Genomic DNA, 14671 nt, shown 5'->3' on the forward strand with positions numbered 1-14671 from the left:
TCACTATGTTGCCCTCGGAAGAGTGCTGTGGCATCCCAGCTCACAGCAACCTCAAACTCTTGGACTTAAGTGATGCCTTGCCTCTTGCCTCAGCCTCCCAAGCAACTGGGACTACACGTGCCCACCACAATGCCCAGCTATTGTTTTGTTATAATTGTCATTGTTGTTTGGCAGGCCCGGACTGGGTTCACACCCACCAGCTCTGGTCTATGTGGCTGGTGCCCTAGCTGCTGAGCTACAGGTGCTGAGCCTGATTTTACATTTTTTTAGAAGGTCAACTAGCCTGATTTTACATCCTTTTAGAAGGTCAACTAGTTACTAAATGAATAAACTAAAAAAGGCTATGATTTAATGCCAGGAGATCTGAATTTAATATTTCTACCATATCCTAGCTGGATAACCTTAACTGTATTATTAATCTCTCTGAACCTCATTTTCTTTCTGCAATTCACACATTTCCATTCATTCAATCATTCCATCCCTCGTTCATCCAACATTTATCAAATGTAGTATGTTTCAGGTGTATAAATCCCATCTTGTCACTAGTTCTTTCTGGCAACTAGAAAGAAGCTCTGAGTCAAGGCCTTATTATGACATGACTACAAGAAGGGGAATAAAGGAAAATAAAAATCAGCATATTCTATCATAGGTAAACCAGGGACCTAAACCAGTAAAAATCAGGCCTCAGACACCAACTTCCTTCACAGAAAGTTTCATTCTTCGCTCAACAAACATAGCAAGCTAAGAACAGAATCCTCCGGCAAATCTAAATACAGTAGTAGCGTCAATTACTTAGACATGCTGTTGTTGATGATTCATCCAGGAAGCATACCAAATGCTAAGATACCACTACAGACGATAGTTAAAGGGCTCATCCATCAAAGTGTTATGTGCCAAAGCAAAAACTCTCAAAAGCTGGCTGCTAAATCTAAACACTTAATCTGAATAACTTGAGATTATGAGAAGACAAACACAAATGCATGTCCATACTATCACTCCCTCTGTTTCTCTCTCTCAATGTTAAGAATCATGTACCCCTATACTGATTCATCATATTATGTTTTTAATAGTTTTTTTTGGTGATTTAGATTCACAGTAATAACCAGCACAAAGTACAGAGATTTCCCACATATCCCCTACCCCGACACATTCAAAGCATCCCTTCAGACCATGCTGTACCCGAGTGGTACATTTATTACAATTCATAAACCTACCTCGACATATCATCATCACCCAAAGTTCACAGTTTACAGTAGAGCTCACCCTCGGTATTGTTTCAATGAGTTTTGACAAATGTATAATGACGGTGGCGTGTATGCACCACTATAGTATCACACCGAGTAGATTCACTGCCCTAAACCCCCTCTCTGCTCCACACATTCATCTCTCCCTTCCTGATAAGCCCTGGCAACCACTGATCTTTTGACTATCTCCATAGTTTTGCTTTTCCAGAATGTCTTGTAATTGGAATCACACAAGACAAAGCCCTTCAGATCCTTTCTTCTACTTACATTTACATTTTCTCCATGTCTGTTCATGGCTTGATAGCTTATTTTTTCTAGTTTTGAATAATATTCCATTGTCTGGATGTACCACAGTTTATCCTTTCACTGACTGAAAGTCATCTTGGTTGCTTCATGGTTTTGGGAATTACAAATAAGGGTGCTATAAACATGTGTACATGTTTCTGTGTGGACGGTAAGCTTGCAATTTCTTTGGCTAAATAACAAGGAACACGACTGCTAGATCACAAGGGTATATTGAGTTCGATAAGAAACCACCAAACTATCTTCCAAAGTAGGTATATCCTTTTCCATTCCCACCAGCAATAAATGATAGTTCCTGTTGCTCCACATCCTCGCCAGCATTTGTTATTAGTGTTCCGGATTTGAGCCATTCTACACATACTAGGTGTGCAGCAGGAACTCATTTTAACTTACATTTCAAAACAATGTGGAGCACATTTTTACATGCTTACTTGCCATCTGTATATCTTTTCTGGTGAGGTGTCTATTAAGGTCGACGGCCCAGTTTTTAACAGGGTTGTGTTTCTTATGATTGAGTTTCAAGAACTCTCTGTATGTTTTCTATAGCAGTCCTTTATCAGATATGTCTTTTGCAAATATTTTCTCCCAGACTGTGATCTGTCTTTTTATTTTCTTGGCAATATGTCTTGTGAAGCAGAAATTTAAAATTTTAATGAAATCCAGCTTATCAATTCTTTCTTTCTAAAATGTCATCACTACATCTAATGTCATCTAGATTTCCTCCTGCTACCTTTTAGTGGTTTTATAGTTTTGCCTTTTGTATTTAGGTCTATGGTTGAGTTTCACTTAGTTTCTCTGTAGGGCATAAAAGTCTGTGTCTAAGTTCAATTTGTTGCATGTAAAGGTCCAGTTGTTACTTGTTGAAAAGACTAACTTTGTTTCATGTATTTTGCCTTTGTTCTTTTGTCAGGACCAGCTAGGCCATGCACTGTGTCTCACGCCTGTAATCCCACCACTCTGGGAGGCCAAAGCAGGAGGACTGCTTGATGGCAGGAGTTCAAGACCAGCCAGGGCAAGAGCAAGACCCTGTTTCTACTAAAAATAGAAAAATTAGCTGGGCGTGGTGCCAGATACCTGTAGTGAGAGCTATTCAGGAGCCTGAGGCAGGAGGATTGTGCTAAAATGACCCCATGGCACTCCACCCAGGGAAATAGAGTGAGATTCTGTCTCCAAAAAAAAAGACCAGTTGACTTTAAGTATGTGCATCTATTTCTGGGTTCTCCATTTTGTCCTACTAATCTATTTGTCTATGTTTTTGACAATACTACATTGTCTTGATTATCACAGTTTCATAGTAACTCTTCAAGTCAGGCGATGTCAGTCCTCTAACTCTGTTCTCCTCTAATAAGGAGTTGGCTTTTCTGAATTTTTTGCTTCTCCACGTAAATTTTACAATCTGTGTGTCAATATTCACAAAGTAACTTGCTAGAATTTTATTTGGGATTTCATTGAGTTTACAGATCGTCTTGGCCAGGCATGGTGACTCATACTGTGAGTAATTGTAGCACTTTGAGAGGTTGAGATGGGAGGATCACTTGATGTCAGGAGTTGGAGGCCAGCCTAAGCAACAGCGAAATCCTGTCTCTACAAAAACAAAATTAGCCAGGTAAGTTAGCACATGCTTGTAGTTCCAGCTACTCAAGAAGCTGAGGCAGAGTTTGAGGTTGCAGTATGCTATAATGATACCATTGCACTCAGGCCTGGGCAACAAAGTAAGACCCTATCTCTAACTAACTAAATAAATAAACAAACAAATACAACATTGTGAAGAATTGGTATTTTGACATCTTTCCATTTCCATTTCTTTAGTTACTTGATTTCTTTCATCAGTTTCCCTCATATAGATCTTGTACAAGTTTTGTTAGATTTATACTTAAGTATTTCTTTTCAGGGGGGTGAGGTGGGGTATGCACTAATATAAGTAGTATTACATTTTTAGTTTCTTTTCCTATTTTTTTTTTTTTTTGAGACAGAGTTTCATTATGTCACCCTCAGTAGAGTGCCATGGCATCACAGCTTACAGCAACCTCACACTCTTGGGCTTAAGCGATTCTCTTGCCTCAGTCTCCCAAGTAGCAGGGACCATAAGTGCCTGCCACAACTCCTGGCTATTTTTTTGTTACAGTTGTCACTGTTGTTTAGCTGGCCCGGGCCAGGCTCCAACCCACCGGCCTGGGTGTATGTGGCCGGTGCTTTATCCACTGTATGGAGCTATGGGTGCCACCATACATTTTTAATTTCAAATTCTACTTGTTCACTGCTAGTATACAGGAAAAACAATACACTTTTGTCCTCGTATCCTACAACCTTGTTATAATTATTTATTAGTTCCAGGAGGGTTTGGAGCTTTTTTTTTTTTTTGTCAATTCTTTCATATGTTCATGTCCTCTGCAAACAAAATACTTTTGTCTCTTCTTTATCAATCTATAGAAGTTTTATTTCCTTTCTTGTGTTATTGCTCAGATAGAACTTCTGGTAGGATGTTGAAAAGCAGTGAGAGGGGACATCCTTGCCTTGTTCTTAAAGAGAGAACTTTGAATTCTCCCTATTAAGTATGAAGCATGGTGGCTGATGTAGATTTTTAGGAGATGTTCCCTGCTATTCTTAGATTGCTAAGAGTTTTACGATTAATGTGTTTTGGGTTTTATCAAATGCATTTTCTGCATCTATTATTTTTCTGTGTCTGTGATTATTTTCTTTAGCCTATTGATGGGATGAATTACATTATTTTTGAATGTTGAACCTGACTGGCATATCTGGGAAATACCGCACAAAGTTGTGGTGTACACAGTATAATTCTTTTTATACATTGGTGAATTCTATTTGCTAATATTTCATTGAGGATTTTTACATGTATGTTCATGAGAGCTATGGTTATGCAGATTTCTTTTCTGGCAATGTCACGTCTTGCCTGGCTTTGGTATTAGGATAATGCTGCCCTCATAGAATAAGTTAGGAAGTATACCCTCTCCTTCAAACTCCTAAAAGAATTTTTTCCTTAAATTATTGGTAGATGTCATGGTTTGAATGTGTTCCCCAAACCTTATGTGTTGTAAATTTAATCTTCATTGTAACAATGTTGAAAAGTGGGACTTCTAAAAGGTGATTAGGGCATAAATGGATTCAGCTTATTATTGCAGGATGGGGTTACTCATGAAAGGATGAACTCAGTCGCTTCTACTTGCTCTGTCCTACACTCTTACCCTCTGTCTTCTACCATGGGGCGATGCAGCATGAAGGCCCTCCCCAAATGCTGGCATACTGACAATGAACTTCCAAGCCTCCAGAACAGTGAGAAATAAATTTCTTTTCTTATAAATTACCCAGTCTGTGATATTCTGTCATAACAATGCAAAACCAACTAAGACAGCAAGACTTACCAGTGGACCTATGTGAGCCTGAGGTTTTCTGACTTGGCAAATTCGTATTTCTTTATTCTTGTATAAATACTTATTTTTGAGTTACATTGACCACTATAGTGCCACATTTCTAAAGGCACTATTCAATAAAAGAGAAAAAAATGTTACAAGTTTTTAAAAACTTGACATGACCGGCATTTTCTAGCTAAATTTTATACACTTAAATTTCATTACTGCACTCACCTGCAATAAGGACAGAAATACACAAGAAAAAAAATACACAAAAACTGTGCCTTTGAAGAAACCAGAGCAAAAATACTACCAAGAGAAAAGCTGAGTAGCTTGTCCTTTATGGTACTCAAATTCTAAATATCAGTAAACCTATCTCAACATACAAAATAAACATAGTTAGAAAATAGATTTGGAGGAAAAAAACCTGGTAATCTAAATTTTGAACTTTATCCTTCAAAAGGCTGAATTTACTTTAAAAAGAAATCCTTAGTTAACATAACTAAAACAATGATGAAGAAAGATTTAAAAATACACCCTAACACTGTCATTTTGTTTTTAATTAGATGAATGAAAAGTACTGTGCGGGAATATATAACATACAAATAAGTAAAATAATAAACAACCTGCACAAATATTTCTCAGCCTATTCTCAAACACATACACTGGGCTAAGAACGAGAAGCAGACTGGTTAAATACAAAGACAATTGACACTTGAATCAAATTTTTCAAATTTTCCATATTCAAATTCAAGCCTCAGCCCAATAACTTTGCAACCTGTCTATGCCTCATCTATATCAGCTACAAGAATGGCTTATGTACAGGGTTTTTACTTAGAAAAATTAATAGCTGTAAATATTCAAAATAATGTCTTGACATAGTAAAGCCCCAATATATGTTAGTTTTAAAAAATAAAACAAAATGACACATTATATAAACCATCTATTTTAATACCTATTATCTTCCCCTTTATAGGTAATAAAAAACAATATTGACACACATACTTAGGGACTGAGTCAAGATTCAAACTCGTTTTACTGTCTCCAAATTCAGGGTGTTTCTATTTCAAGATGCCGCCAATAAAAATTCATTGGTATTAATCCACCCGGATTCTCTCTCTCCAAAAATAGATGTTATGAGTATATGTAATGCTGACTGAATACATACAAACTTGAGTGCACCCACACCTTTGAATCTATCCATCCACTTCTCTTTGATGCCACTACCCTATTGGAAGCCACTATTATCACTTACCTACCTATTACAGCAGCTTCCTAACTAAACTGCAGACACTGACATTTGAGAAGCCCCAGTGAAAAATCTGGCTCACCAAGAAATAACAAAACACCTATCCCACAGACCAGAAAATCAAGAACACACAAACAAAGCTAGAAGACAAAAGTAGGCACAGAACAAACACCCAAATTAAAAGAAAACTTCCAACAGGAAAGAAAAACAAAATACTAGGAGGAAAGCTATCAGGAACAGAAAGAAACATCACAAAAATCTAAAGTTGGCTGTAGTTCCAGAATGGTAGTAGCCACCTACAGACTAACCCATACAACTGAGAACAAATCAGGACAAAATTTAAAAAAAAAATAATTAAAAAAGAACCCACAACTACCCAGACATTCTGAACCTTAAAGAAAATGAGCAGGGATGTAGAGGGCAGCTAGAACCTGGTGAAGTAACCTGCACCAGAGGAGTTTTCCTTTCTTCTTGTAGCTTTGTTCTGAGGTAAAATCACAGAGAAGACAGGAACTGAGGCAGGCAAGAAAGTGAGGGGGAAATCTCAACACGAAAGCCATGCATGTGTAGGACCGATCCAAAACATTAGCAAAGTCTTAAGGAATTGAGCTAAGATTTGAACCCCTCTCCACACAGAGTCTGAGACACCACTTACAATGAGTTTAAGTGAGTTGATTACCTGCTAAAACAAAAATATCAACATTCTCCAGAGGATCAGAGTAAAACTTCAGAAGAGCCAGGATATAATCCAAAATTACTCAAAGTACTAAAAAATCTATGTAAATCATTCTTCTTAAAAAATGGCAATCAGCAGATCCCAATCCCAAGATGACCTAGGTTATAGTTATCATAGGAAGTTTAAAAAATTTTTTTTGTATCTATTTTCCAGAAAGTAGAGTAAAAATTACTTTGAAATTAATTAAAAGACATGGAATCTCAGCAGGTAAATAGAAAAAAAAAATAAATAAACGTTTTAGGATGGAAAAATTAAGTATGTGAAATAAAAAATTCACTAGATAGGATCAATGGCACATTGAAGATAAAAGAGTGAACTTAATTAATTGACAGAATTTATTCATTATAAAGTGGAAAGAAAAAAGACTAGAAAAAAAGTAATAGAACCACAATTACCTTAAACTTTTAAAAGATCTGACAAAAAAATTGTTAAAAATTAAAAAACATATTAAATATAAAATTGGAGAAAATGAGAGAAACCTAGGCCAGAAAAAAATCTGAAGAAATGATGCTATAATTTCTCCAATTAGTAAAAGACATAAATTAACAACTTCAACTTCAGTTGAAGCCAAAACTGAATAAATTCAAAGAAAACTAACCTAGATATACCATAAAACTTCTAAAAATCAAGGATAAAGAGAAGTTACTAGAAGCAGCCTGAGAAAAACCTTATGTTGCATACAGAAAAAGTGATGCAGGGTGGTGCCTGTGGCTCAAAGGAGTAAGGTGCCAGCTCCATATGCCAAAGGTGGCGGGTTCAAACCCAGCCCCAGCCAAAAACTGCAAAAAAAAAAAAAAAGTGATTCAAATAATTAATAGATTTCTCATCAGAAACCATGGTGATCAGAAGAATATCCTTAAAGAGCTGAAAGAAAAAACTCAGCTAAGAATTCTATACCCCAAAATACATTATCTATATACTTCAGGAGTAAAGACAAAATAAAGATATTTTCAGATAAAAAAAACATCGAGAATTGATTAGCAGCTGACTTGCACTTTAAGAAATGCTAAAGGAAATTCTTGAGACTGGAAAAAAATGTGGTAAGAAAAAGAAACATGTTTTTTCAGGAATGAATAGAGTATACAGGAAACAGTAAATATGTAAGAAAATACAAAAGAGTATTGTTCCTCTTATGTGTTTAAAAATATGTTATGATTTAAAACAAAAATTACAACATTGTTTGGTGAGATTTCCAGTGTGATAGATATGAAACCTACAAACATTGAAGTCAGCAGGAGTTAGGGAGTAAATGGACCTACCTCGTTATAAAGTACTATATTTTATATAAAGTGACACAATATTAATGTTAAATATACATACATGACCTTTTACTATTCATTGTAATCTTAAAATGACCACAGAAGGGTAAAAGGTTACAGAAATAGCAAAAATGACACTGAAATTCTTTTCAAAATTTAAGGGATCCAAAAGAAGACAGAAAAGGGTGAAAAGAGGAACAAGAAAACAGAAAAGACAAATAGAAAACAATTTAATGGCAGACTTAAACCAACCACCTAATAAATACATTAAATACAAATTCTCCACGAAAAAATAGAAGCTGTTAAAAGCAAGACTCAACTATACACCTCAGATAATTTTAAGTAAGCAGAAAAAGAGATGCCATGCAAAAACACAGAATAGGAGGGCTTGGATAGCTATATTTATATCATATAAAACAGGTGTGAAGACAAAGATAACTGCCAGAAATAAGGTGGGACATTTCATAATAATAACGCTCAAAATATAGAAAGCAAGAAACTGACATAATTGAAGGGGAATAATTACATAACCACAGAAAATTTTAAAACTTCTTATTCAGCAATTAGTAGAACAAAAAAGCAAAATTCAGTAAAGATCTGGAAGATCTGTGAACCATGAACCAATCTGATCTGATGGTTATAGAATGCTAAATCCAACAACTGCAAAATACAATCTTTTTGAGTATATACAGTATGTTACCAAGATAGATATTTAGACCATAAAATAAGTCTCAGTAAATTTAAAAGGAATAAAATCATACTGAATGTGTTCCTTTCCACAGAAAAATTAAATCAGAAAATAAGGTATCTAAGAAAATATCAAAGTGGAAATTAGATACAAAAAGCAAAATAAACGATAAAATTAGGAAAACAGTAAATAAGAAGAGAAATCAGTGATACAGAATACAGAAATTTAACAAAGTCACAGCTGATTCTTTAAGGAAAAAAATCAATAAAATTGACAAAAAGATACGGGTAGTCTATTTAAGGAAAAAAGCATAAAGCGACTCCCCAATATTAGGAATGAAAAAGGGGCTATCACCACATATGTTACAGGCATAACGAGCTTTATGGCAACAAATTCAACGTCTTAAAAAAAATTTTTAACCTCCCAGATATCCTTTCTTAGGAACCCAGTAAAGGAATAAATCAAAAACAGGGAAAGATTTGCAATGCAAGGAATAGGAGATCCAACACAGTTAAAGAAAAAAGTCTCAGTAAAACAAGTGAGCCCCAGGCCTCGGGAACAAACAGTGCAGATAGAGGGCTCAAGGGGAATGTCTTCAAAGAAAACAGGAACTAATCTGATTCACTAGGACCTATGAAAAAATATATTTCAGAAGCAAATGTTGGAAAGTCATAAAAAATTAATAATAGATATGCAGGCAAGTAAAGGGAAAAAATAGGTAACTTCTCAAAATATTTTCAAAGTTACACAAAGTACTCAGTATTTTCACAGTCATAAAATGTTCATGTTAACCAAAAATCAAGTGGTTTTCATAAACTTAATCCTCTCAGTAATTCTGAGACAGGGACCTGTACTATCCTTACTTACAGATGAAGACACTACATCATAGAGCAGTTGGTCCAAGGGTGTTATACTTCTGAGGAATCAAGATGTGAACCCAAGACATGGGACCACAAAGATCACAACCTGGGTGGGGAAAGCACGGACAGGTAAGAAAGCAAAGTAAGATTAATAAATCAGCAAGTAGCTGGATCTGCATATGCCAGAATATGGAAGTAAACAAATAAATCAGCTGAAATGAAGGTTGGTTTTGGTGTTTTTGTTTTTCGAGCAGAAAGACTTGGAGGACAAAGGGTGGAAAAGGAGGCTGCTGCTTCTCATTATTTACGTTTTTGGTAACTCAGACTTTTTAAACTGTACAGGTGTACTATCTGACTTTTAAAAATATAATGATGAGCTGTGGATTCTGCATAATCAGCTGGGTTCACTCAGTGGCTAAGAGACTACCAAATTCTTACGCTATACCATCCATGCTCCCTGGTCTCATCATGAATAAAAGAAAGTGAGCTATAATGAAAATTCTACTTCCCAGGATCTTTGAATTATTTTAACCTAGTTGATATGTTTATAGAAATAAAATAAAATTTTTCTTCCAAGCTTTGTTGCATGTCCTTGAACAGAACCTCACTCAGACAGTCTTCTATGAAATGACCGCCTTGAAGAAAATGATCACTAAGGAATCCACTACTTCCAAAGCATTTGGAAATAGTTTAGTTTTCTTCTTTCCATGGGTAGAACAAAATTAGTAACATTATCATATTAAAGGATACTTTTACATAATAAATTCATTATCATATTAAAAGATTCTTTTACACAATAAACTCCCATTTATTTCCTTATTCTCCCAGCCTCTATCCAAACAGTGCAATTTCTTTACATTATGAGTAATTGTGGAGAAACATCACACAAAAAGTGAACCACAGTGCATTCCTGAACTTTTAAAATACTATATTGTTCATGTTCAAACAAATCTTAAAAGCATGCAAGTCAAAACCTTGAAATAATCTGATAGTCAATCTTAAACCACTGCAGCATTTCCCAACTTGCATTTGGCATGTCTTTAACAAGAATTTTACCCACACCTTAATTCCAGCTAAATGATCAAACTTCTGAAAGAAATCATAACACCATGGCCTGAAAACAGACATAATGATGATTTACAATCACATGATAGAGGTAGGCTACCCTTAATTATGATAATCTTGTTAGTAAATTTACATTCAATAAACGTCAGAAAAACTGTTCCATATTATTTCATAGCTATTTAAGCTCAAGTCAGGCCTATGTATATTATTAATATACATACAATTAGATAATGTTTTAGAATGTAGGGCAGATATTAAGGAAAGACTAAAAAGAAAATAGTTGCTAAATAATCAATATGAAACAGATGAGCAAAATGAAAGTGCTACCCACAAGTACACAGTTAATGAAGGCGGTAAGGCCACCACATTATGGTTTCATGGATTACTTACTGAACAATTCTACTGGACAATATTCAGAGAGAGAAAAAGAGAGATTCAGCAATACAAGCTAAGCTAGAAGGGAATGCAAAAAACCACTACTACCTTAAAAAGCCAGAGTTTAACAGCGATGATGAAACAAATACAAAAATAAAAATAAAATGACATAGGCAAGGTTTTGAGTCTATAGCACTAGTCTTGACCATCCTGATGGTCAAACACCATCATTCATTCTTTTATTCATTCATTCTTTTTTTTTTTTTTTTTTGAGACAGAGCCTCAAGCTATCCCCCTGGGTAGAGTGCTGTGACTTCACAGCTCACAGCAACCTCCAACTCCTGGGCTCAAGCAAGTCTCCTGCCTCAGCCTCCCAAGCAGCTGGGACCATAGGCGCCCACCACAGAGCCCGGCAATTTTTTGGTTGCAGCCGTCATTGTTGTTTGGCGAGCCAGGCTGGATGCAACCCCCCCACCTGAGGTGTATGTGGCTGGCGCCTTAGCCACTTGGGCCACAGGCGCTGAGCCTATTCATTCATTCTTATCAAATATTTACTGAGAGCCTACTATATCCTAGGTACAAAAAGACAGAGCAATGAACAAAAAAGTCTCTCTACCCTCACTAGCCTTACATTCAGAGAGGAGAAGAGAGGTAGGAAATAAATAAGCAAAATATTTGGTATAAAAGGTGATGATAAGAACTAGGAATAAAAACTGAAATAGCGAATGAAGACAGGGAACACTGTGAAGGAGGTATAACGATTTTAAAGAGGATAGTTAAGAATGGCATCCATGAGGCAACCACTCAAACAGAATGAAGATTCCACTAGACTTAAGAAACATTCCTCTGCCAGTCTCAAAGGGAGTTTTTACACTGTATTCCACTGAGGACTCCACTACTTCTCCACCCTAATTCTAGTAACAGATTGCACCTGCCTGATTACCAGGTACACGTAAGGAACGCAAAACAACCTAACCACATTGCTAAGAATTTATATAAAGACTGGGTAAAACAAAGAATTAATTTCTCAGAGGCATCATCAACAGGCCCAAACTTCAGGACTGTATTAGGTACACTCCTTTATCATGTACATCCAGGTGGGCAAACTGTAGCCAGCAGGCCAAATCCAGCCCACTGTCTGTTTCTACAAATCAAGTTTTATTGGAACATAGCCGAATTCATTTGTTTTCTCATTTGGTATAGATACTGCTATGCTATAGTGGCAGGTTTAAGTAGATGACACAGAGATCACATTGGCTACAAAGCCTAAAGTATTTACAGAAGTCTTTACAGAAAATGCTGACTAACCTCTGGTCTAGATCATCACCATCATCACCACACCCACAGGGACACTGTCTTCAGGGCCATCTTTATGAGCATTAGATCACTGAAGTCACAGAAGAACCCCACTCAGCAGGGTACACTCATTGGGTTTTAACACTGTGTGGTCACTGTCTCAACATTCTTAATAATTTTATCTTTGAAGATGCGTTTTATAAGTGAACTCCAACTGGACTCCAAGGAAGCATGTGTGAGGGACTTGGAGCAATCTGCCTCACAGGAAGGGTTTTCAGTCAGTTGAACCCTCTGGCTCAGTTCAACCTCCTCGTTCTTACTCTGTGACTGGGGACAAAGCAAGGCAATGGCTATGCCCATCCCAGGCCAGGATGATCAACCCTGAGTGGACAAACCAGAAGTGCTGCTTGCCTATTGCTGCTTCAGGTACTAAGCATGTCCTGGCATGAGGACTGCAAATTCCCTTAGGCCTGCAGACCTGTAGAAAGGGGAGGCCTGTAGAAAAGGGAGATTATCTCCCCACCCTAGGCCAGAGTGCCACATTTTCATTTGGCACGGGGCCTTGCAAATTATGTAGCAAAACCTAACTACTTTCTTGAAACAAAAATTATAAACTGGAGTTATAAATGAGAGTTCCAGTCTTCCATGAAATCCAGCATGCAATTTATTTCCATGTTTTGTTCCATTCTACTCTAAGCCCTCCCTTTTACCTTTCTGGAGTCATACAGCTTTCACCCTATTTCTTATGGGCCCTCATTTCTACTGTGGGCCCATATGGCACTTGTAATACTTATCAACTAGAACTAGATCTTTACTTTGCAAGAAAGTCTCAGCCTCACTGTCATACTCTGAGTGGGCGGAATTCCCTGACTAACCTGACCTTACCTACTACTCAGCAGTGGTCAGACTGACTGTGAGATCTCTAAAACTGGCCACCTTCTGCCAGTGGACGCTACCGAGGAAGCATTGTTAAAGTCTCTCTTCCCACCACTGTCATGTCTAAGTCAGAGTCTCTAAAGAGCCGAAACAGCTGCGGAAGCTATTCATTGGAGGGCTGGGCTTTGAAACAACTGATGAGTGTGAGGAGCCATTCTGAGCAACGGGGAACGCTCACAGACTGCGTGGTAATGAGAGATGCAAACACCAAGCGCTCCAGGGGCTTTGGGTTTGTCACATACGCCACAGTGGAAGAGGTGGATGCAGCAATGAATGCAAGGCCACACAAGGTAGATGGAAGAGTTGTGGAACCAAAGAGAGCTGCTTCCAGAGAAGATTCTCCAAGACCTGGTACTCACTTAACTGTGAAAAAGATCTTTGCTGGTGACATTAAAGAAGATACTGAAGAACATCACTACAGAGACTGTTTTGAACAGTATGGGAAAATGGAAGTGACTGAAATCATGACTGACTGAGGCAGTGGCAAGAAGAGGGGCTTTGCATTTGTTACGTTTGATGACCATGATTCTGTGGATAAGACTGCCATTCAGAAATACCATACTGTGAATGGTCACATTGTGAAGTAAGGAAAGCCCTATCAAAAGCAAGAGATGGCTAGTGCTTCATTCAGCTAAAGAGGTCAAAGCGGTTCTGGAAACTTCGGTGGGGTTCGTGGAGGTGTTTTTGGTGGAAATGACAACTTTGGCCGTGAAGGAAACTTCAGTGATCATGGTGGCTGTGGTGGCAGCCGTGGTGATGGTGAATATGGTGCCAGCGAGGATGGCTACAATGGATTTGGTAATGATGGAAGCAATTTTGGAGGTGGTGGAAGTTACAATGATTTTGGCAATTACAACAATCAGTCATCAAATTTTGGACCTATGAAGGGAGGAAATTTTGGAGGCAGAAGCTCTGGCCCTTATGGTGGTGGCAGCCAATATTTTGCCAAACCACGAAACCAAGGTGGCTATGGTGGTTCCAGTAGTAGCAGTAGCTATGGCAGTGGCAGAAGGTTTTAATTATTCCCAAGAAACAAAGCTTAGCAGGAGAGGAGAGCCAGAGAAGTGACAGGGAAGCTACAGGTTACAACAGATTTGTGAACTCAGCCAAGCACAGTGATGGCAGGACCTAGCTGCTACAAAGAAGACATGTTTTAGACAATACTCATGGGTATGGGCAAAAAACATGAGAACTGTATTTGTGACTAATTGTATAACAGGTTATTTTAGTTTCTGTTCTGTGGAAAGTGTAAAGCATTCCACAAAGGGTTTTAATGTAGATTTTTTTTTTTT

General features: G+C 37.3%; 1 protein-coding gene and 1 pseudogene across 1 annotated transcript in view; one reads left to right on the forward strand and one right to left on the reverse strand.

The window, feature by feature from the left end:
- NDFIP2 (Nedd4 family interacting protein 2) overlaps positions 1 to 14671 on the reverse strand; it is a 66633-nt gene that overhangs the window by 43090 nt on the left and 8872 nt on the right. The gene's annotated exons all lie outside the window — the stretch shown is intronic.
- On the forward strand, positions 13439 to 14420 carry LOC100963411 (annotated as a pseudogene).

The sequence above is a fragment of the Otolemur garnettii genome, unplaced genomic scaffold, assembly GCF_000181295.1.
Source record: "Otolemur garnettii isolate 467f Iridium unplaced genomic scaffold, OtoGar3 scaffold00036, whole genome shotgun sequence".
Lineage (NCBI taxonomy): Eukaryota > Metazoa > Chordata > Mammalia > Primates > Galagidae > Otolemur > Otolemur garnettii.